A 24246-nucleotide genomic window follows, 5' to 3' on the forward strand; every position below is an offset into this window, starting at 1 on the left:
TTTCCTATAGTGGCGGAGTCTAGGACCAGAGGAAACAGATAGAGTGGATGTGGCGAGGATGTTTCCTATAGTGGGGGAGTCTAGGATCAGAGGACACAGATAGAGTGGATGTGGAGAAGATGATTCTTATAGTGGATGAGACTGGGACCAGAGAACACAGATAGATTTGATATGGAGAGGATGATTCCTTTAGTGGGGGAGTTTAGGAACAGAGGACACAGATAGAGTGGATGTGGAGAGGATGTTTCCTGTACTCGGGGAGTCTGGGACCAGAGGACACAGATAGAGTGGATGTGGAGCGGATGTTTCCTATAGTGAGCGAGTCTAGGACCAGAGGACACAGATAGAGTGGATGTGGGGAGGATGTATCCTATAGTGGGGGAGTCTAGGACCAGTCGACACAAATAGAGTGGATGTGGAGAGGATGATTCCGATAGCAGGGGAGTGTAGGACCAGAGGACACAGATAGAGTGGATGTGGAGAGGATGTTTCCTATAGTGAGGGAGTCTAGGACCAGAGGACACAGATAGAGTGGATCTGGAGAGCATGTTTCCTATAAAGGGGGAGTCTAGAACCAGAGGCCACAGAGTGAGAGGATGTGGAGAGGATGTTTCCTAGAGTGGGGAAGTCTAGGACCAGAGGACACTGATAGCGTAGATCTGGAGAGGATGTTTCCTATTATGGGGGAGTCTAGGACCAGAGGACACTGATAGAGTGGATGTCCAGACGATGTTTCCTATAATGGGGGAGTCTAGGACCAGAGGCCACAGACAGAGAGGTTGTGGAGAGGATGTTTCCTAGAGTGGGGGAGTCTAGGACCAGAGGACACTGATAGCGTGGATGTGGAGAGGTTGTTTCGTATAATGGGGGAGTCTAGGACCAGTGGACACTGATAGAGTGGATGTGGAGAGTATGTTTCCAAAAGTGTGGGAATCTGGGAGCAGAGGACACAGATAGAGTGGATGTGGAGAGGATGTTTCCTGTAGTCGGGGAGTCTGGGACCAGATGACACAGATAGAGTGGATGTGGAGCGGATGTTTCCTATAGTGAGGGAGTCTAGGACCAGAGGACACAGATAGAGTGGATCTGGAGAGGATGTTTCCTAGAGTGGGGGAGTCTAGGACCAGAGGACACAGATAGCGTGGATGTGGAGAGGATGTTTCCTATAGTGAGGGAGTCTAGGACCAGAGGACACAGATAGAGTGTATGTGGAGAGGATGTTTCCTAGAGTGGGGGAGTCTAGGACCAGAGGACACAGATAGAGTGGATGTGGAGAGGATGATTCCTATAGTAGGGGAGTCTAGGACCAGAGGACACAGATAGCGTGGAAGTTGAGAGGATATTTCCTATAGTGGCGGAGTCTAGGACCAGAGGAAACAGATAGAGTGGATGTGGCGAGGATGTTTCCTATAGTGGGGGAGTCTAGGATCAGAGGACACAGATAGAGTGGATGTGGAGAAGATGATTCTTATAGTGGATGAGACTGGGACCAGAGAACACAGATAGATTTGATATGGAGAGGATGATTCCTTTAGTGGGGGAGTTTAGGAACAGAGGACACAGATAGAGTGGATGTGGAGAGGATGTTTCCTGTACTCGGGGAGTCTGGGACCAGAGGACACAGATAGAGTGGATGTGGAGCGGATGTTTCCTATAGTGAGCGAGTCTAGGACCAGAGGACACAGATAGAGTGGATGTGGGGAGGATGTATCCTATAGTGGGGGAGTCTAGGACCAGTCGACACAAATAGAGTGGATGTGGAGAGGATGATTCCGATAGCAGGGGAGTGTAGGACCAGAGGACACAGATAGAGTGGATGTGGAGAGGATGTTTCCTATAGTGAGTGAGTCTAGGACCAGAGGACACAGATAGAGTGGATCTGGAGAGAATGTTTCCTATAAAGGGGGAGTCTAGAACCAGAGGCCACAGAGTGAGAGGATGTGGAGAGGATGTTTCCTAGAGTGGGGAAGTCTAGGACCAGAGGACACTGATAGCGTAGATCTGGAGAGGATGTTTCCTATTATGGGGGAGTCTAGGACCAGAGGACACTGATAGAGTGGATGTCCAGACGATGTTTCCTATAATGGGGGAGTCTAGGACCAGAGGCCACAGACAGAGAGGTTGTGGAGAGGATGTTTCCTAGAGTGGGGGAGTCTAGGACCAGAGGACACTGATAGCGTGGATGTGGAGAGGTTGTTTCGTATAATGGGGGAGTCTAGGACCAGTGGACACTGATAGAGTGGATGTGGAGAGTATGTTTCCAAAAGTGTGGGAATCTGGGAGCAGAGGACACAGATAGATTGGATGTGGAGAGGATCATTCCTATACTGGGGGAGTCTAGGACCAGAGGACACAGATAGAGTGGATCTGGAGAGGATGCTTCCTATAGTGGGGGAGTCTGGGACCAGAGGACACAGATAGAGTGGATGTGGAGAGGATGTTTCCTGTAATGGGCGAGTCTAGGACCAGAGGACACAGATAGAGTGGAAGTGGAGAGGATGTATCCTACAGTGGGGGAGTCTAGGACCAGAGGACACAGATAGAGTGGATGTGGAGAAGATGATTCGTATAGTGGATGAGACTGGGACCAGAGAACACAGATAGATTTGATATGGAGAGGATGATTCCTATAGTGGGGGAGTCTAGGACCAGAGGACACAGATAGAGTGGATCTGGAGAGGATGTTTCCTAGAGTGGGGGAGTCTAGGACCAGAGGACACAGATAGCGTGGATGTGGAGAGGATGTTTCCTATAGTGAGGGAGTCTAGGACCAGTGGACACAGATAGAGTGTATGTGGAGAGGATGTTTCCTAGAGTGGGGGATTCTAGGGCCAGAGGACACAGATAGAGTGGATATGGAGAGGATGATTCCTATAGTAGGGGAGTCTAGGACCAGAGGACACAGATAGAGTATATGTGGAGAGGATGTTTCCTAGAGTGGGGGAGTCTAGGACTAGAGGACCCAGATAGAGTGGATGTGGAGAGGATGATTCCTATAGTAGGGGAGACTAGGCCCAGAGGACACAGATAGAGTGGAAGTTGAGAGGATATTTCCTATAGTGGCGGAGTCTAGGACCAGAGGAAACAGATAGAGTGGATGTGGAGAGGATGTTTCCTATAGTGGGGGAGTCTAGGATCAGAGGGGACTGATAGAGTGGATGTGGAGATGATGTTTCCTATAGTGGGGGAGTCTAGGATCAGAGGACACAGATAGAGTGGATGTGGAGAGGATGTTTCCTGTAATGGGCGAGTCTAGGACCAGAGGACACAGATAGAGTGGATGTGGAGAGGATGTTTCCTGTAGTCGGGGAGTCTGGGACCAGAGGACACAGATAGAGTGGATGTGGATAGGATGTTTCCTGTAGTCTGGGAGTCTGGGACCAGAGGACACAGATAGAGTGGATGTGGAGCGGATGTTTCCTATAGTGAGGGAGTCTAGGACCAGAGGACACAGATAGAGTGGATGTGGGGAGGATGTTTCCTATAGTGGGGGAGTCTAGGACCAGTCGACACAAATAGAGTGGATGTGGAGAGGATGATTCCGATAGCAGGGGAGTGTAGGACCAGAGGACACAGATAGAGTGGATGTGGAGAGGATGTTTCCTATAGTGAGGGAGTCTAGGACCAGAGGACACAGATAGAGTGGATCTGGAGAGGATGTTTCCTATAAAGGGGGAGTCTAGTACCAGAAGCCACAGAGAGAGAGGATGTGGAGAGGATGTTTCCTAGAGTGGGAGAGTCTAGGACCAGAGGACACTTATAGCTTAGATCTGGAGAGGATGTTTCCTATTATGGGGGAGTCTAGGACCAGAGGACACAAATAGAGTGGATGTGGAGAGGATGTTTCCAAAAGTGTGGGAATCTGGGAGCAGAGGACACAGATAGATTGGATGTGGAGAGGATGATTCCTACAGTGGGGGCGTCTAGGACCAGAGGACACAGGTAGAGTGAATGTGGAGAGGATGTTTCCTATAGTGGGGGAGACTGGGACCAGAGGACACAGATCGATTGGATATGGAGAGGATCATTCCTATAGTGGGGGAGTCTAGGACCAGAGGACACAGACAGAGAGGATGTGGAGAGGATGTTTCCTAGAGTGTGGGAGTCTAGGACCAGAGGATACTGATAGCGTCGATGTGGAGAGGATGTTTCCTAGAGTGGGGGAGTCTAGGACCAGAGGACACTGATAGCGTCGATGTGGAGAGGATGTTTCCTATAGTGAGGGAGTCTAGGACCAGAGGACACAGATAGAGTGGATGTGGAGAGGATGTTTCCTATAATGGGGGAGTCTAGGACCAGAGGCCACAGACAGAGAGGTTGTGGAGAGGATGTTTCCTAGAGTGGGGGAGTCTAGGACCAGAGGACACTGATAGCGTAGATGTGGAGAGGATGTTTCCTATAGTGGGGGAGTCTAGGACCAGAGGACACAGATAGAGTGGATCTGGAGAGCATGTATCCTATAGTGGGGGAGTCTAGGACCAGATGACACAGATAGAGTGGATGTGGAGAGGATGACTCCGATAGCAGCGGAGTGTAGGTCCAGAGGACACAGATAGAGTGGATGTGGAGTGGATGTTTCCTATAGTGGCGGAGTCTAGGACCAGAGGAAACAGATAGAGTGGATGTGGAGAGGATGACTCCGATAGCAGGGGAGTTTAGGACCTGAGGACACAGACAGAGTGGATGTGGAGAGGATGTTTCCTATAGTGGGGGAGTCTAGGATCATAGGGGACAGATAGAGTGGATGTGGAGAGGATGTTTCCTATAGTGGGGGAGTCTAGGACCAGAGGACATAGGTGGAGTGGATGTGGAGAGGATGGTTCCTATAATGGGCGAGTCTAGGACCAGAGGACACAGACAGAGAGGATGTGGAGAGGATGTTTCCTAGAGTGGGGGCGTCTAGGTCCAGAGGACACTGATAGTGTGGATCTGGAGAGGATGTTTCCTATAAGGGGGGAGTCTAGGACCAGAGGCCACAGATAGAGAGGATGTGGAGAGGATCATTCCTAGATTGGGGGAGTCTAGGACCAGAGGACACTGAGAGCGTAGATCTGGAGAGGATGTTTCCTATAATGGGGGATTCTAGGACCAGAGGACACAAATAGAGTGGATGTGGATAGGATGTTTCCAAAAGTATGGGAATCTGGGAGCAGAGGACACAGATAGAGTGTATGTGGAGAGGATGTTTCCTAGAGTGGGGGAGTCTAGGACCAGAGGACACAGATAGAGTGGATGTGGAGAGGATGTTTCCTACAGTGGGGGAGTCTAGGATCAGAGGACACAGATAGAGTGGATGTGGAGAGGATGTTTCCTGTAATGGGCGAGTCTAGGACCAGAGGACACAGATAGAGTGGATGTGGAGAGGATGTTTCCTGTAGTCGGGGAGTCTGGGACCAGAGGACACAGATAGAGTGGATGTGGATAGGATGTTTCCTGTAGTCTGGGAGTCTGGGACCAGAGGACACAGATAGAGTGGATGTGGAGCGGATGTTTCCTATAGTGAGGGAGTCTAGGACCAGAGGACACAGATAGAGTGGATGTGGGGAGGATGTTTCCTATAGTGGCGGAGTCTAGGACCAGTCGACACAAATAGAGTGGATGTGGAGAGGATGATTCCGATAGCAGGGGAGTGTAGGACCAGAGGACACAGATAGAGTGGATGTGGAGAGGATGTTTCCTATAGTGAGGGAGTCTAGGACCAGAGGACACAGATAGAGTGGATCTGGAGAGGATGTTTCCTATAAAGGGGGAGTCTAGGACCAGAGGCCACAGAGAGAGAGGATGTGGAGAGGATGTTTCCTAGAGTGGGGGAGTCTAGGACCAGAGGACACTGATAGCGTAGATCTGGAGAGGATGTTTCCTATTATGGGGGAGTCTAGGACCAGAGGACACAAATAGAGTGGATGTGGAGAGGATGTTTCCAAAAGTGTGGGAATCTGGGAGCAGAGGACACAGATAGATTGGATGTGGAGAGGATGATTCCTACAGTGGGGGCGTCTAGGACCAGAGGACACAGGTAGAGTGAATGTGGAGAGGATGTTTCCTATAGTGGGGGAGACTGGGACCAGAGGACACAGATCGATTGGATATGGAGAGGATCATTCCTATAGTGGGGGAGTCTAGGACCAGAGGACACAGATAGAGTGGATGTGGAGAGGATGTTTCCTGTAGTCGGGGAATTTGGGACCAGAGGACACAGATAGAGTGGACGTGGAGCGGATGTTTCCTATAGTGAGGGAGTCTAGGACCAGAGGACACAAATAGAGTGGATGTGGAGAGGATGATTCCGATAGCAGGGGAGTGTAGGACCAGAGGACACAGATAGAGTGGATGTGGAGAGGATGTTTCCTATAGTGAGGGAGTCTAGGACCAGAGGACACAGATAGAGTGGATCTGGAGAGGATGTTTCCTATAAAGGGGGAGTCTAGGACCAGAGGCCACAAATAGAGTGGATGTGGAGAGGATGTTTCCAAAAGTGTGGGAATCTGGCAGCAGAGGACACAGATAGATTGGATGTGGAGAGGATGATTCCTACAGTGCGGGAGTCTAGGACCAGAGGACACAGGTAGAGTGAATGTGGAGAGGATGTTTCCTGTAATGGGCGAGTCTAGGACCAGAGGACACAGATAGAGTGGATGTGGAGAGGATGTTTCCTACAGTGGGGGAGTCTAGGACCAGAGGACACAGATAGAGTGGATGTGGAGAAGATGATTCCTATAGTGGATGAGACTGGGACCAGAGAACACAGATAGATTTGATATGGAGAGGATGATTCCTATAGTGGAGGAGTCTAGGACCAGAGGACACAGATAGAGTGGATGTGGAGAGGATGTTTCCTGTAGTCGGGGAGTCTGGGACCAGATGACACAGATAGAGTGGATGTGGAGCGGATGTTTCCTATAGTGAGGGAGTCTAGGACCAGAGGACACAGATAGAGTGGATCTGGAGAGGATGTTTCCTAGAGTGGGGGAGTCTAGGACCAGAGGACACAGATAGCGTGGATGTGGAGAGGATGTTTCCTATAGTGAGGGAGTCTAGGACCAGAGGACACAGATAGAGTGTATGTGGAGAGGATGTTTCCTAGAGTGGGGGAGTCTAGGACCAGAGGACACAGATAGAGTGGATGTGGAGAGGATGATTCCTATAGTAGGGGAGTCTAGGACCAGAGGACACAGATAGCGTGGAAGTTGAGAGGATATTTCCTATAGTGGCGGAGTCTAGGACCAGAGGAAACAGATAGAGTGGATGTGGCGAGGATGTTTCCTATAGTGGGGGAGTCTAGGATCAGAGGACACAGATAGAGTGGATGTGGAGAAGATGATTCTTATAGTGGATGAGACTGGGACCAGAGAACACAGATAGATTTGATATGGAGAGGATGATTCCTTTAGTGGGGGAGTTTAGGAACAGAGGACACAGATAGAGTGGATGTGGAGAGGATGTTTCCTGTACTCGGGGAGTCTGGGACCAGAGGACACAGATAGAGTGGATGTGGAGCGGATGTTTCCTATAGTGAGCGAGTCTAGGACCAGAGGACACAGATAGAGCGGATGTGGGGAGGATGTATCCTATAGTGGGGGAGTCTAGGACCAGTCGACACAAATAGAGTGGATGTGGAGAGGATGATTCCGATAGCAGGGGAGTGTAGGACCAGAGGACACAGATAGAGTGGATGTGGAGAGGATGTTTCCTATAGTGAGTGAGTCTAGGACCAGAGGACACAGATAGAGTGGATCTGGAGAGAATGTTTCCTATAAAGGGGGAGTCTAGAACCAGAGGCCACAGAGTGAGAGGATGTGGAGAGGATGTTTCCTAGAGTGGGGAAGTCTAGGACCAGAGGACACTGATAGCGTAGATCTGGAGAGGATGTTTCCTATTATGGGGAGTCTAGGACCAGAGGACACTGATAGAGTGGATGTCCAGACGATGTTTCCTATAATGGGGGAGTCTAGGACCAGAGGCCACAGACAGAGAGGTTGTGGAGAGGATGTTTCCTAGAGTGGGGGAGTCTAGGACCAGAGGACACTGATAGCGTGGATGTGGAGAGGTTGTTTCGTATAATGGGGGAGTCTAGGACCAGTGGACACTGATAGAGTGGATGTGGAGAGTATGTTTCCAAAAGTGTGGGAATCTGGGAGCAGAGGACACAGATAGATTGGATGTGGAGAGGATCATTCCTATACTGGGGGAGTCTAGGACCAGAGGACACAGATAGAGTGGATCTGGAGAGGATGCTTCCTATAGTGGGGGAGTCTGGGACCAGAGGACACAGATAGAGTGGATGTGGAGAGGATGTTTCCTGTAATGGGCGAGTCTAGGACCAGAGGACACAGATAGAGTGGAAGTGGAGAGGATGTATCCTACAGTGGGGGAGTCTAGGACCAGAGGACACAGATAGAGTGGATGTGGAGAAGATGATTCGTATAGTGGATGAGACTGGGACCAGAGAACACAGATAGATTTGATATGGAGAGGATGATTCCTATAGTGGGGGAGTCTAGGACCAGAGGACACAGATAGAGTGGATCTGGAGAGGATGTTTCCTAGAGTGGGGGAGTCTAGGACCAGAGGACACAGATAGCGTGGATGTGGAGAGGATGTTTCCTATAGTGAGGGAGTCTAGGACCAGTGGACACAGATAGAGTGTATGTGGAGAGGATGTTTCCTAGAGTGGGGGATTCTAGGGCCAGAGGACACAGATAGAGTGGATATGGAGAGGATGATTCCTATAGTAGGGGAGTCTAGGACCAGAGGACACAGATAGAGTGTATGTGGAGAGGATGTTTCCTAGAGTGGGGGAGTCTAGGACTAGAGGACCCAGATAGAGTGGATGTGGAGAGGATGATTCCTATAGTAGGGGAGACTAGGCCCAGAGGACACAGATAGAGTGGAAGTTGAGAGGATATTTCCTATAGTGGCGGAGTCTAGGACCAGAGGAAACAGATAGAGTGGATGTGGAGAGGATGTTTCCTATAGTGGGGGAGTCTAGGATCAGAGGGGACTGATAGAGTGGATGTGGAGATGATGTTTCCTATAGTGGGGGAGTCTAGGATCAGAGGACACAGATAGAGTGGATGTGGAGAGGATGTTTCCTGTAATGGGCGAGTCTAGGACCAGAGGACACAGATAGAGTGGATGTGGAGAGGATGTTTCCTGTAGTCGGGGAGTCTGGGACCAGAGGACACAGATAGAGTGGATGTGGATAGGATGTTTCCTGTAGTCTGGGAGTCTGGGACCAGAGGACACAGATAGAGTGGATGTGGAGCGGATGTTTCCTATAGTGAGGGAGTCTAGGACCAGAGGACACAGATAGAGTGGATGTGGGGAGGATGTTTCCTATAGTGGGGGAGTCTAGGACCAGTCGACACAAATAGAGCGGATGTGGAGAGGATGATTCCGATAGCAGGGGAGTGTAGGACCAGAGGACACAGATAGAGTGGATGTGGAGAGGATGTTTCCTATAGTGAGGGAGTCTAGGACCAGAGGACACAGATAGAGTGGATCTGGAGAGGATGTTTCCTATAAAGGGGGAGTCTAGGACCAGAGGCCACAGAGAGAGAGGATGTGGAGAGGATGTTTCCTAGAGTGGGGGAGTCTAGGACCAGAGGACACTTATAGCGTAGATCTGGAGAGGATGTTTCCTATTATGGGGGAGTCTAGGACCAGAGGACACAAATAGAGTGGATGTGGAGAGGATGTTTCCAAAAGTGTGGGAATCTGGGAGCAGAGGACACAGATAGATTGGATGTGGAGAGGATGATTCCTACAGTGGGGGCGTCTAGGACCAGAGGACACAGGTAGAGTGAATGTGGAGAGGATGTTTCCTATAGTGGGGGAGACTGGGACCAGAGGACACAGATCGATTGGATATGGAGAGGATCATTCCTATAGTGGGGGAGTCTAGGACCAGAGGACACAGACAGAGAGGATGTGGAGAGGATGTTTCCTAGAGTGTGGGAGTCTAGGACCAGAGGATACTGATAGCGTCGATGTGGAGAGGATGTTTCCTAGAGTGGGGGAGTCTAGGACCAGAGGACACTGATAGCGTCGATGTGGAGAGGATGTTTCCTATAGTCAGGAAGTCTAGGACCAGAGGACACCGATAGAGTGGATGTGGAGAGGATGTTTCCTATAATGGGGGAGTCTAGGACCAGAGGCCACAGACAGAGAGGTTGTGGAGAGGATGTTTCCTAGAGTGGGGGTGTCTAGGACCAGAGGACACTGATAGCGTAGATGTGGAGAGGATGTTTCCTATAATGGGGGAGTCTAGGACCAGAGGACACTGATAGAGTGGATGTGGAGAGTATGTTTCCAAAAGTGTGGGAATCTGGGAGCAGAGGAAACAGATAGATTGGATGAGGAGAGGATCATTCCTATAGTGGGGGAGTCTAGGACCAGAGGACACAGATAGAGTGGATCTGGAGAGCATGTATCCTATAGTGGGGGAGTCTAGGACCAGATGACACAGATAGAGTGGATGTGGAGAGGATGACTCCGATAGCAGCGGAGTGTAGGTCCAGAGGACACAGATAGAGTGGATGTGGAGTGGATGTTTCCTATAGTGGCGGAGTCTAGGACCAGAGGAAACAGATAGAGTGGATGTGGAGAGGATGACTCCGATAGCAGGGGAGTTTAGGACCTGAGGACACAGACAGAGTGGATGTGGAGAGGATGTTTCCTATAGTGGGGGAGTCTAGGATCATAGGGGACAGATAGAGTGGATGTGGAGAGGATGTTTCCTATAGTGGGGGAGTCTAGGACCAGAGGACATAGGTGGAGTGGATCTGGAGAGGATGGTTCCTATAATGGGCGAGTCTAGGACCAGAGGACACAGACAGAGAGGATGTGGAGAGGATGTTTCCTAGAGTGGGGGCGTCTAGGTCCAGAGGACACTGATAGTGTGGATCTGGAGAGGATGTTTCCTATAAGGGGGGAGTCTAGGACCAGAGGCCACAGATAGAGAGGATGTGGAGAGGATGATTCCTAGATTGGGGGAGTCTAGGACCAGAGGACACTGAGAGCGTAGATCTGGAGAGGATGTTTCCTATAATGGGGGATTCTAGGACCAGAGGACACAAATAGAGTGGATGTGGATAGGATGTTTCCAAAAGTGTGGGAATCTGGGAGCAGAGGACACAGATAGACTGTATGTGGAGAGGATGTTTCCTAGAGTGGGGGAGTCTAGGACCAGAGGACACAGATAGAGTGGATGTGGAGAGGATGATTCCTATAGTAGGGGTGTCTAGGACCAGAGGACAGAGATAGAGTGGAAGTTGAGAGGATATTTCCTATAGTGGAGGAGCCTAGGACCAGAGGAAACAGATAGAGTGGATGTGGAGAGGATGTTTCCTATAGTGGGGGAGTCTAGGATCAGAGGACACAGATAGAGTGGATGTGGAGATGATGTTTCCTATAGTGGGGGAGTCTAGGATCAGAGGACACAGATAGAGTGGATGTGGAGAGGATGTTTCCTGTAATGGGCGAGTCTAGGACCAGAGGACACAGATAGAGTGGATGTGGAGAGGATGTTTCCTGTAGTCGGGGAGTCTGGGACCAGAGGACACAGATAGAGTGGATGTGGATAGGATGTTTCCTGTAGTCTGGGAGTCTGGGACCAGAGGACACAGATAGAGTGGATGTGGAGCGGATGTTTCCTATAGTGAGGGAGTCTAGGACCAGAGGACACAGATAGAGTGGATGTGGGGAGGATGTTTCCTATAGTGGGGGAGTCTAGGACCAGTCGACACAAATAGAGTGGATGTGGAGAGGATGATTCCGATAGCAGGGGAGTGTAGGACCAGAGGACACAGATAGAGTGGATGTGGAGAGGATGTTTCCTATAGTGAGGGAGTCTAGGACCAGAGGACACAGATAGAGTGGATCTGGAGAGGATGTTTCCTATAAAGGGGGAGTCTAGGACCAGAGGCCACAGAGAGAGAGGATGTGGAGAGGATGTTTCCTAGAGTGGGGGAGTCTAGGACCAGAGGACACTGATAGCGTAGATCTGGAGAGGATGTTTCCTATTATGGGGGAGTCTAGGACCAGAGGACACAAATAGAGTGGATGTGGAGAGGATGTTTCCAAAAGTGTGGGAATCTGGGAGCAGAGGACACAGATAGATTGGATGTGGAGAGGATGATTCCTACAGTGGGGGCGTCTAGGACCAGAGGACACAGGTAGAGTGAATGTGGAGAGGATGTTTCCTATAGTGGGGGAGACTGGGACCAGAGGACACAGATCGATTGGATATGGAGAGGATCATTCCTATAGTGGGGGAGTCTAGGACCAGAGGACACAGACAGAGAGGATGTGGAGAGGATGTTTCCTAGAGTGTGGGAGTCTAGGACCAGAGGATACTGATAGCGTAGATGTGGAGAGGATGTTTCCTATAATGGGGGAGTCTAGGACCAGAGGACACTGATAGAGTGGATCTGGAGAGCATGTTTCCTATAGTGGGGGAGTCTAGGACCAGATGACACAGATAGAGTGGATGTGGAGAGGATGACTCCGATAGCAGCGGAGTGTAGGACCAGAGGGCACAGATAGAGTGGATGTGGAGTGGATGTTTCCTATAGTGGCGGAGTCTAGGACCAGAGGAAACAGATAGAGTGGATGTGGAGAGGATGACTCCGATAGCAGGGGAGTGTAGGACCTGAGGACACAGACAGAGTGGATGTGGAGAGGATGTTTCCTATAGTGGGGGAGTCTAGGACCAGAGGACACATGTGGAGTGGATGTGGAGAGGATGTTTCATATAATGGGCGTGTCTAGGACCAGAGGACACAGACAGAGAGGATGTGGAGAGGATGTTTCCTAGAATGGGGGCGTCTAGGACCAGAGGACACTGATAGAGTCGATGTGGAGAGGATGTTTCCTATAGTGAGGGAGTCTAGGACCAGAGGACACAGATGGAGTGGATGTGGAGAGGATGTTTCCTTTAATGGGGGAGTCTAGGACCAGAGGCCACAGATAGAGAGGATGTGGAGAGGATGTTTCCTAGAGTGGGGGAGTCTAGGACCAGAGGACACTGATAGCGTAGATGTGGAGAGGATGTTTCCTATAATGGGGGAGTCTAGGACCATAGGACACAGATAGAGTGGATGTGGAGAGGATATTTCCAAAAGTGTGGGAATCTGGGAGCAGAGGACACAGATAGATTGGATGTGGAGAGGATGATTCCTACATTGGGGGAGTGTAGGACCAGAGGACACAGGTAGAGTGGATGTGGAGAGGATGTTTCCAAAATTGTGGGAATTTGGGAGCAGAGGACACAGATAGAGTGGATGTGGAGAGGATGTTTCCTAGAGTGGGGGAGTTTAGGACCAGAGGACACTTATAGCGTAGATGTGGAGAGGATGTTTCCTATAATGGGGGAGTCTAGGACCAGAGGACACTGACAGAGTGGATGTGGAGAGGATGTTTCCAAAAGTGTGGGAATCTGGGAGCAGAGGACACAGATAGATTGTATGTGGAGAGGATGTTTCCTACAGTGGGGGAGTCTAGGACCAAAGGACACAGGTAGAGTGAATGTGGAGAGGATGTTTCCTTTAGGGGCGGAGTCTAGGACCAGAGGAAACTGATAAAGTGGATGTGGAGAGGATGTTTCCTATAGTCGGGGAGTCTCGTACCAGAGGACACAGATAGAGTGGATGTTGAGAGGATGTTTCCTATAGTGAGGGAGTCTAGGACCAGAGGACACAGATAGAGTGGATGTGGGGAGGATGTTTCCTATAGTGGGGGAGTCTAGGACCAGACGACACAGATAGAGTGGATGTGGAGAGGATGTTTCCTATTGTGGGGGAGTCTAGGACCAGAGGACACGGGTGGAGTGGATGTGGAGAGGGTGTTTCCTATAATGGTCGAGTCTAGGACCAGAGGACACAGACAGAGAGGATGTGGAGAGGATGTTTCCTAGAGTGGGGGCGTCTAGGACCAGAGGACACTGATAGTGTCGATGTGGAGAGGATGTTTCCTACAGAGGGGAAGACTAGGACCAAAGGACACAGGTAGAGTGAAAGTGGAGAGGATGTTTCCTATAGTGGGGGAGACTGGGACCAGAGGACACAGATAGATTGGATATGGAGAGGATCATTTCTATAGTGGGGGAGTCTAGTACCAGAGGACACAGATAGAGTGGATCTGGAGAGGATGTTTCCTATAGTGGGGGAGTCTAGGACCAGAGGACAAAGATAGAGTGGATGTGGAGAGGATGTTTCCTGTAGTGGGGGAGTGTAGGACCAGAGGACATATATAGAGTGGATGTGGAGAGGATGTTTCCTATAGTCGGGGAGTCTGGTACCAGAGGACACAGATAGAGTGGATGTTGAGAGGATGTTTCCTATAGTGAGGGAGTCTAGGACCAGAGGACACAGGTGGAGTGGATGTGGAGAGGATGTTTCCTATAATGGGCGAGGCTAGGACCAGAGGACACAGACAGAGAGGATGTGGAGAGGATGTTTCCTAGAGTGGGGGCGTCTAGGACCAGAGGACACTGATAGTGTCGATGTGGAGAGGATGTTTCCTATACTGAGGGAGTCTAGGACCAGAGGACACAGATAGAGTGGATCTGGAGAGGATGCTTCCTATAAAGGGGGAGTCTAGGACCAGAGGCCACAGAGAGAGAGGATGTGGAGAGGATGTTTCCTAGATTGGGGGAGTCTAGGACCAGAGGACACTGACAGAGTGGATGTGGAGAGGATGTTTCCAAAAGTGAGGGAATCTGGGAGCAGAAGACACAGATAGATTGGATGTGGAGAGGATGTTTCCTATAGTGAGGGAGTCTAGGACCAGAGGACACAGATAGAGTGGATGTGGAGAGGTTGTTTCCTTTAATGGGGGAGTCTAGGACCAGAGGCCACAGATAGAGAGGATGTGGAGAGGATGTTTCCTAGAGTGGGGGAGTCTAGGACCAGAGGACACTGATAGCGTAGATGTGGAGAGGATGTTTCCTATAATGGGGGAGTCTAGGACCATAGGACACAGATAGAGTGGATGTGGAGAGGATATTTCCAAAAGTGTGGGAATCTGGGAGCAGAGGACACAGATAGATTGGATGTGGAGAGGATGATTCCTACAGTGGGGGAGTCTAGGAGCAGAGGACACAGGTAGAGTGAATGTGGAGAGGATGTTTCCTATAGTGGGGGAGACTAGGACCAGAGGACACAGATAGACTGGATATGGAGAGGATCATTCCTATAGTGGGGGAGTCTACGACGAGAGGACACAGACTTAGAGGATGTGGAGAGGATGTTTCCTAGTCTGGGGGAGTCTAGGACCAGAGGACACTGATAGCGTCGATGTGGAGAGGATGTTTCCTAGAGTGGGGGAGTCTAGGACCAGAGGACACTGATAGCGTCGATGTGGAGAGGATGTTTCCTATAGTGAGGGAGTCTAGGACCACAGGACACAGATAGAGTGGATGTGGAGAGGATGTTTCCTAGAGTGGGGGAGTGTAGGACCAGAGGACATATATAGAGTGGATGTGGAGAGGATGTTTCCTATAGTCGGGGAGTCTGGTACCAGAGGACACAGACAGAGAGGATGTGGAGAGGATGTTTCCTATAGTGGGGGAGTCTAGGACCAGAGGACACATGTGGAGTGGATGTGGAGAGGATGTTTCCTATAATGGGCGAGTCTAGGACCAGAGGACACAGACAGAGAGGATGTGGAGAGGATGTTTCCTAGTGTGGGGGCGTCTTGGACCAGAGGACACTGATAGAGTCGATGTGGAGAGGATGTTTCCTATAGTGAGGGAGTCTGGGACCAGAGGACACAGATAGAGTGGATGTGGAGAGGATGTTTCCTATAATGGGGGAGTCTAGGACCAGAGGACACAGATAGAGTGGATCTGGAGAGGATGTTTCCTATAGTGGGGGAGTGTAGGACCAGAGGACAAAGATAGAGTGGATGTGGAGAGGATGTTTCCTGTAGTGGGGGAGTGTAGGACCAGAGGACATATATAGAGTGGATGTGGAGAGGATGTTTCCTATAGTCGGGGAGTCTGGTACCAGAGGACACAGATAGAGTGGATGTTGAGAGGATGTTTCCTATAGTGAGGGAGTCTAGGACCAGAGGACACAGATAGAGTGGATGTGGGGAGGATGTTTCCTATAGTGGGGGAGTCTAGGACCAGACGACACAGATAGAGTGGATGTGGCGAGGATGACTCCGATAGCAGGGGAGTGTAGGACCAGAGGACACAGATTGAGTGGATGTGGAGAGGATGTTTCCTATAGTGGGGGAGTCTAGGACCAGAGGACACATGTGGAGTGGATGTGGAGAGGATGTTTCATATAATGGGCGTGTCTAGGACCAGAGGACACAGACAGAGAGGATGTGCAGAGGATGTTTCCTAGAATGGGGGCGTCTAGGACCAGAGGACACTGATAGAGTCGATGTGGAGAGGATGTTTCCTATAGTGAGGGAGTCTAGGACCAGAGGACACAGATGGAGTGGATGTGGAGAGGATGTTTCTTTTAATGGGGGAGTCTAGGACCAGAGGCCACAGATAGAGAGGATGTGGAGAGGATGTTTCCTAGAGTGGGGGAGTCTAGGACCAGAGGACACTGATATAGTAGATGTGGAGAGGATGTTTCCTATAATGGGGGAGTCTAGGACCATAGGACACAGATAGAGTGGATGTGGAGAGGATATTTCCAAAAGTGTGGGAATCTGGGAGCAGAGGACACAGATAGATTGGATATGGAGAGGATGATTCCTATAGTGGGGGAGTCTACGACGAGAGGACACAGACAGAGAGGATGTGGAGAGGATGTTTCCTAGTCTGGGGGAGTCTAGGACCAGAGGGCACTGATAGCGTCGATGTGGAGAGGATGTTTCCTAGAGTGGGGGAGTCTTGGACCAGAGGACACTGATAGCGTCGATGTGGAGAGGATGTTTCCTATAGTGAGGGAGTCTAGGACCACAGGACACAGATAGAGTGCATGTGGAGAGGATGTTTCCTAGAGTGGGGGAGTCTAGGACCAGAGGACACTTATAGCGTAGATGTGGAGAGGATGTTTCCTATAATGGGGGAGTCTAGGACCAGAGGACACTGACAGAGTGGATGTGGAGAGGATGTTTCCAAAAGTGTGGGAATCTGGGAGCAGAGGACAGAGATAGATTGTATGTGGAGAGGATGTTTCCTACAGTGGGGGAGTCTAGGACCAAAGGACACAGGTAGAGTGAAAGTGGAGAGGATGTTTCCTATAGGGGCGGAGTCTAGGACCAGAGGAAACTGATAGAGTGGATGTGGGGAGGATGTTTCCTATAGTGGGGGAGTCTAGGACCAGAGGACACAGATAGAGTGGATGTGGGGAGGATGTTTCCTATAGTGGCAGAGCCTAGGACCAGAGGACACAGATAGAGTGGATGTGGAGAGGATGTTTCCTATAATGGGGGAGTCTAGGACCAGAGGCGACAGATAGAGAGGATGTGGTGAGGATGTTTCCTAGAGTGGGGGAGTGTAGGACCAGAGGACACTTATAGCGTAGATGTGGAGAGGATGTTTCCTATAATGGGGGAGTCTAGGACCAGAGGACACTGATAGAGTGGATGTGGAGAGGATGTTTCCAAAAGTGTGGGAATCTGGGAGCAGAGGACACAGATAGATTGAATGTGGAGAGGATGTTTCCTGCAGTAAGGGAGTCTAGGACCAAAGGACACAGGTAGAGTGAATGTGGAGAGGATGTTTCCTATAGGGGCGGAGTCTAGGACCAGAGGACACAGATAGAGTGGATGTGGAGAGGATGTTTCCTGTAGTGGGGGAGTGTAGGACCAGAGGACACATATAGAGTGGATGTGGAGAGGATGTTTCCTATAGTCGGGGAGTCTCGTACCAGAGGACACAGATAGAGTGGATGTTGAGAGGATGTTTCCTTTAGTGAGGGAGTCTAGGACCAGAGGACACAGATAGAGTGGATGTGGGGAGGATGTTTCCTATAGTGGGGGAGTCTAGGACCAGACGACACAAATAGAGTGGATTTGGAGAGGATGTTTCCTATTCTGGGGGAGTCTAGGACCAGAGGACACGGGTGGAGTGGATGTGGAGAGGATGTTTCCTATAATGGGTGAGTCTAGGACCAGAGGACACAGACAGAGTGGATGTGGAGAGGATGTTTCCTAGAGTGGGGGCGTCTAGGACCAGAGGACACTGATAGTGTCGATGTGGAGAGGATGTTTCCTATACTGAGGGTGTCTAGGACCAGAGGACACAGATAGAGTGGATCTGGAGAGGATGCTTCCTATAAAGGGGGAGTCTAGGACCAGAGGCCACAGATAGAGAGGACGTGGAGAGGATGTTTCCTAGATTGGGGGAGTCTATGACCAGAGGACACAAATAGAGTGGATGTGGAGAGGATGTTTCCAAAATTGTGGGAATTTGGGAGCAGAGGACACAGATAGAGTGGATGTGGAGAGGATGTTTCCTAGAGTGGGGGAGTTTAGGACCAGAGGACACTTATAGCGTAGATGTGGAGAGGATGTTTCCTATAATGGGGGAGTCTAGGACCAGAGGACACTGACAGAGTGGATGTGGAGAGGATGTTTCCAAAAGTGTGGGAATCTGGGAGCAGAGGACACAGATAGATTGTATGTGGAGAGGATGTTTCCTACAGTGGGGGAGTCTAGGACCAAAGGACACAGGTAGAGTGAATGTGGAGAGGATGTTTCCTATAGGGGCGGAGTCTAGGACCAGAGGAAACTGATAAAGTGGATGTGGAGAGGATGTTTCCTATAGTCGGGGAGTCTCGAACCAGAGGACACAGATAGAGTGGATGTTGAGAGGATGTTTCCTATAGTGAGGGAGTCTAGGACCAGAGGACACAGATAGAGTGGATGTGGGGAGGATGTTTCCTATAGTGGGGGAGTCTAGGACCAGACGACACAGATAGAGTGGATGTGGAGAGGATGTTTCCTATTGTGGGGGAGTCTAGGACCAGAGGACACAGACAGAGAGGATGTGGAGAGGATGTTTCCTAGAGTGGGGGCGTCTAGGACCAGAGGACACTGATAGTGTCGATGTGGAGAGAATGTTTCCTACAGAGGGGAAGACTAGGACCAAAGGACAGAGGTAGAGTGAATGTGGAGAGGATGTTTCCTATAGTGGGGGAGACTGGGACCAGAGGACACAGATAGATTGGATATGGAGAGGATCATTCCTATAGTGGGGGAGTCTAGTACCAGAGGACACAGATAGAGTGGATTTGGAGAGGATGTTTCCTATAGTGGGGGAGTCTAGGACCAGAGGACAAAGATAGAGTGGATGTGGAGAGGATGTTTCCTGTAGTGGGGGAGTGTAGGACCAGAGGACATATATAGAGTGGATGTGGAGAGGATGTTTCCTATAGTCGGGGAGTCTGGTACCAGAGGACACAGATAGAGTGGATGTTGAGAGGATGTTTCCTATAGTGAGGGAGTCTAGGACCAGAGGACACAGGTGGAGTGGATGTGGAGAGGATGTTTCCTATAATGGGCGAGGCTAGGACCAGAGGACACAGACAGAGAGGATGTGGAGAGGATGTTTCCTAGAGTGGGGGCGTCTAGGACCAGAGGACACTGATAGTGTCGATGTGGAGAGGATGTTTCCTATACTGAGGGAGTCTAGGACCAGAGGACACAGATAGAGTGGATCTGGAGAGGATGCTTCCTATAAAGGGGGAGTCTAGGACCAGAGGCCACAGAGAGAGAGGATGTGGAGAGGATGTTTCCTAGATTGGGGGAGTCTAGGACCAGAGGACACTGATAGAGTAGATCTGGAGAGGATGTTTCCTATAATGAGGGAGTCTAGGACCAGAGGACACTGACAGAGTGGATGCGGAGAGGATGTTTCCAAAAGTGAGGGAATCTGGGAGCAGAGGACACAGATAGATTGGATGTGGAGAGGATGTTTCCTATAGTGAGGGAGTCTAGGACCAGAGGACACAGATAGAGTGGATGTGGAGAGGTTGTTTGATTTAATGGGGGAGTCTAGGACCAGAGGCCACAGATAGAGAGGATGTGGAGAGGATGTTTCCTAGAGTGGGGTAGTCTAGGACCAGAGGACACTGATAGCGTAGATGTGGAGAGGATGTTTCCTATAATGGGGGAGTCTAGGACCATAGGACACAGATAGAGTGGATGTGGAGAGGATATTTCCAAAAGTGTGGGAATCTGGGAGCAGAGGACACAGATAGATTGGATGTGGAGAGGATGATTCCTACAGTGGGGGAGTCTAGGAGCAGAGGACACAGGTAGAGTGAATGTGGAGAGGATGTTTCCTATAGTGGGGGAGACTAGGACCAGAGGACACAGATAGACTGGATATGGAGAGGATCATTCCTATAGTGGGGGAGTCTACGACGAGAGGACACAGACTTAGAGGATGTGGAGAGGATGTTTCCTAGTCTGGGGGAGTCTAGGACCAGAGGACACTGATAGCGTCGATGTGGAGAGGATGTTTCCTAGAGTGGGGGAGTCTAGGACCAGAGGACACTGATAGCGTCGATGTGGAGAGGATGTTTCCTATAGTGAGGGAGTCTAGGACCACAGGACACAGATAGAGTGGATGTGGAGAGGATGTTTCCTAGAGTGGGGGAGTTTAGGACCAGAGGACACTTATAGCGTAGATGTGGAGAGGATGTTTCCTATAATGGGGGAGTCTAGGACCAGAGGACACTGACAGAGTGGATGTGGAGAGGATGTTTCCAAAAGAGTGGGAATCTGGGAGCAGAGGACACAGATAGATTGTATGTGGAGAGGATGTTTCCTACAGTGGGGGAGTCTAGGACCAAAGGACACAGGTAGAGTGAATGTGGAGAGGATGTTTCCTATAGGGGCGGAGTCTAGGACCAGAGGAAACTGATAAAGTGGATGTGGAGAGGATGTTTCCTATAGTCGGGGAGTCTCGTACCAAAGGACACAGATAGAGTGGATGTTGAGAGGATGTTTCCTATAGTGAGGGAGTCTAGGACCAGAGGACACAGATAGAGTGGATGTGGGGAGGATGTTTCCTATAGTGGGGGAGTCTAGGACCAGACGACACAGATAGAGTGGATGTGGAGAGGATGTTTCCTATTGTGGGGGAGTCTAGGAGCAGAGGACACGGGTGGAGTGGATGTGGAGAGGATGTTTCCTATAATGGTCGAGTCTAGGACCAGAGGACACAGACAGAGAGGATGTGGAGAGGATGTTTCCTAGAGTGGGGGCGTCTAGGACCAGAGGACACTGATAGTGTCGATGTGGAGAGGATGTTTCCTATACTGAGGGAGTCTAGGACCAGAGGACACAGATAGAGTGGATCTGGAGAGGATGCTTCCTATAAAGGGGGAGTCTAGGACCAGAGGCCACAGATAGAGAGGATGTGGAGAGGATGTTTCCTAGATTGGGGGAGTCTAGGACCAGAGGACACTGATAGCGTAGATCAGGAGAGGATGTTTCCTATAATGGGGGAGTCTATGACCAGAGGACACAAATAGAGTGGATGTGGAGAGGATGTTTCCAAAATTGTGGGAATTTGATGAGCAGAGGACACAGATAGATTGGATGTGGAGAGGATGATTCCTACAGTGGGGGAGTCTAGGACCAGAGGACACAGGTAGAGTGACTGTGGTGAGGATGTTTCCTATAGTGGGGGAGACTGGGACCAGAGGACACAGATAGATTGGATATGGAGAGGATCATTCCTATAGTGGGGGAGTCTAGGACCAGAGGACACAGATAGAGTGGATCTGGAGAGGATGTTTCCTATAGTGGGCGAGTCTAGGACCAGAGGACACTGATAGAGTGGATGTGGAGTGGATGTTTCCTATAGTGGCAGAGTCTAGGACCAGAGGACACAGATAGAGTGGATGTGGAGAGGATGTTTCCTATAATGGGGGAGTCTAGGACCAGAGGCCACAGATAGAGAGGATGTGGTGAGGATGTTTCCTAGAGTGGGGGAGTGTAGGACCAGAGGACACTTATAGCGTAGATGTGGAGAGGATGTTTCCTATAATGGGGGAGTCTAGGACCAGAGGACACTGATAGAGTGGATGTGGAGAGGATGTTTCCTAAAGTGTGGGAATCTGGGAGCAGAGGACACAGATAGATTGGATGTGGAGAGGATGTTTCCTGCAGTGGGGGAGTCAAGGACCAAAGGACACAGGTAGAGTGAATGTGGAGAGGATGTTTCCTATAGGGGCGGATTCTAGGACCAGAGGACACAGATAGAGTGGATGTGGAGAGGATGTTTCCTGTAGTGGGGGAGTGTAGGACCAGAGGACACAGATAGAGTGGATGTGGGGAGGATGTTTCCTATAGTGGGGGAGTCTAGGACCAGACGACACAGATAGAGTGGATGTGGAGAGGATGTTTCCTATTGTGGGGGAGTCTAGGACCAGAGGACACGGGTGGAGTGGATGTGGAGAGGATGTTTCCTATAATGGTCGAGTCTAGGACCAGAGGACACAGACAGAGAGGATGTGGAGAGGATGTTTCCTAGAGTGGGGGCGTCTAGGACCAGAGGACACTGATAGTGTCGATGTGGAGAGGATGTTTCCTATACTGAGGGAGTCTAGGACCAGAGGACACAGATAGAGTGGATCTGGAGAGGATGCTTCCTATAAAGGGGGAGTCTAGGACCAGAGGCCACAGATAGAGAGGATGTGGAGAGGATGTTTCCTAGATTGGGGGAGTCTAGGACCAGAGGACACTGATAGCGTAGATCAGGAGAGGATGTTTCCTATAATGGGGGAGTCTATGACCAGAGGACACAAATAGAGTGGATGTGGAGAGGATGTTTCCAAAATAGTGGGAATTTGGGAGCAGAGGACACAGATAGATTGGATGTGGAGAGGATGATTCCTACAGTGGGCGAGTCTAGGACCAGAGGACACAGGTAGAGTGACTGTGGTGAGGATGTTTCCTATAGTGGGGGAGACTGGGACCAGAGGACACAGATAGATTGGATATGGAGAGGATCATTCCTATAGTGGGGGAGTCTAGGACCAGAGGACACAGATAGAGTGGATCTGGAGAGGATGTTTCCTATAGTGGGCGAGTCTAGGACCAGAGGACACAGACAGAGAGGATGTGGAGAGGATGTTTCCTAGAGTGTGGGAGTCTAGGACCAGAGGACACTGATAGCGTCGATGTGGAGAGGATGTTTCCTGGAGTGGGGGAGTCTAGGACCAGAGAACACTGATAGCGTCGATGTGGAGAGGATGTTTCCTATAGTGAGGGAGTCTAGGACCAGAGGACACAGATAGAGTGGATGTGGAGAGCATGTTTCCTATAATGGGGGAGTCTAGGACCAGAGGCCACAGATAGAGAGGTTGTGGAGAGGATGTTTCCTAGAGTGGGGGAGGCTAGGACCAGAGGACACTGACAGAGTGGATGTGGAGAGGATGTTTCCAAAATTGTGGGAATCTGGGAGCAGAGGACACAGATAGATTGTATGTGGAGAGGATGTTTCCTACAGTGGGGGAGTCTAGGACCAAAGGACACAGGTAGAGTGAATGTGGAGAGGATGTTTCCTATAGGGGCGGAGTCTAGGACCAGAGGAAACTGATAAAGTGGATGTGAGCAGGATGTTTCCTTTAGTCGGGGAGTCTAGGACAAGACGACACAGATAGAGTGGATGTGGAGAGGATGACTCCGATAGCAGGGTAGTGTAGGACCAGAGGACACAGATAGAGTGGATGTGGAGTGGATGTTTCCTAAAGTGGCAGAGTCTAGGACCAGAGGACACAGATAGAGTGGATGTGGAGAGGATGTTTCCTATAATCGGGGAGTCTAGGTCCAGAGGCCACAGATAGAGAGGATGTGGAGAGGATGTTTCCTAGAGTGGGGGAGTGTAGGACCAGAGGACACTTATAGCGTAGATGTGGAGAGGATGTTTCCTATAATGGGGGAGTCAAGGACCAGAGGACACAAATAGAGTGGATGTGGATAGGATGTTTCCAAAAAAGTGGGAATCTGGGAGCAGAGGACACAGATAGATTGGATGTTGAGAGGATGTTTCCTGCAGTGGGGGAGTCTAGGACCAAAGGACACAGGTAGAGTGAATGTGGAGAGGATGTTTCCTATAGGGGCGGAGTCTAGGACCAGAGGACACAGATAGAGTTGATGTGGAGAGGATGTTTCCTGTAGTGGGGGAGTGTAGGACCAGAGGACACATATAGAGTGGATGTGGAGAGGATGTTTCCTATAGTCGGGGAGTCTCGTACCAGAGGACACAGATAGAGTGGATGTTGAGAGGATGTTTCCTATAGTGAGGGAGTCTAGGACCAG

The sequence above is a fragment of the Hypanus sabinus genome, chromosome 26 (genome assembly GCF_030144855.1).
Source record: "Hypanus sabinus isolate sHypSab1 chromosome 26, sHypSab1.hap1, whole genome shotgun sequence".
NCBI classification, from domain to species: domain Eukaryota; kingdom Metazoa; phylum Chordata; class Chondrichthyes; order Myliobatiformes; family Dasyatidae; genus Hypanus; species Hypanus sabinus.